Consider the following 859-nt stretch of genomic DNA (forward strand, 5'->3'; position numbering starts at 1 on the left):
TACCTTTATGAGCAAAAATGACTGCGTATTTTAAGTTGTTTCCACTGTTAGAAATAAATGCAAGTGATCGCACTGGCGCCTCCGTGTCCTGCAGAGCTTCAGCCTCCACTCTCCGCTCAAACGATTGGACATGAGTCTAACAGCGCACATTTATATAGGTTAAACATTTAAACTAACATTGTGATATACTTGAACTGTTTTATATATAGATTTTATTTTAGGCAAGTCCTGATGCTTTGAGAAGGCCAAATGGATCAAACATAGGCTATAGGCTATGATCAATTCACTGTCTGCCGCTGGCCTTTACTTAAAAAAACAAAATAACTTACATTTAACGAACAAAAAATACTCCAAATGTTTTTCTAAATTTACTTTATAAAAAAACGAAACGAAATATAATCACTTTTTCATTACATACAAAACTGAACTATTTTAATAGCTGAATCAGTAGTATAAGCTTTTTTGGGGAAAAGAGGAAAAAAGACGAGCTATAGGGCCTATATTTGAGACCCGTGCAGGGCTTTAATCCATTTCATCCAACGCTGTTTTGTTCTCATCTGTGAGCATGCTCTTGATATATGTATTTTCGGTGTGTAAATGTAGAATTGCCATTTCGACACACACCAGTTTTTGTTCTGCGCTGATCACAATCGAATCCTTTCATTATAACAAACAGAGTGTTTACACGACGATGTTAATAATTGCACAGTGTGAGATTCATTGGTCACAACAGAACTTTGTGAGATCACGATGAACTAAGAGTGACAGTTTTTAGTGGTTAAAAAGGAGCGCTCTTTGCGAGCTTTAGGCAATAATCCATTTAAAATGTAGAACTTTGTTTTTCGGCCACACACACACG

This window comes from Sinocyclocheilus grahami, unplaced genomic scaffold, assembly GCF_001515645.1.
Source record: "Sinocyclocheilus grahami isolate Dianchi unplaced genomic scaffold, SAMN03320097.WGS_v1.1 scaffold57.1, whole genome shotgun sequence".
Taxonomy (NCBI): Eukaryota; Metazoa; Chordata; class Actinopteri; order Cypriniformes; family Cyprinidae; genus Sinocyclocheilus; species Sinocyclocheilus grahami.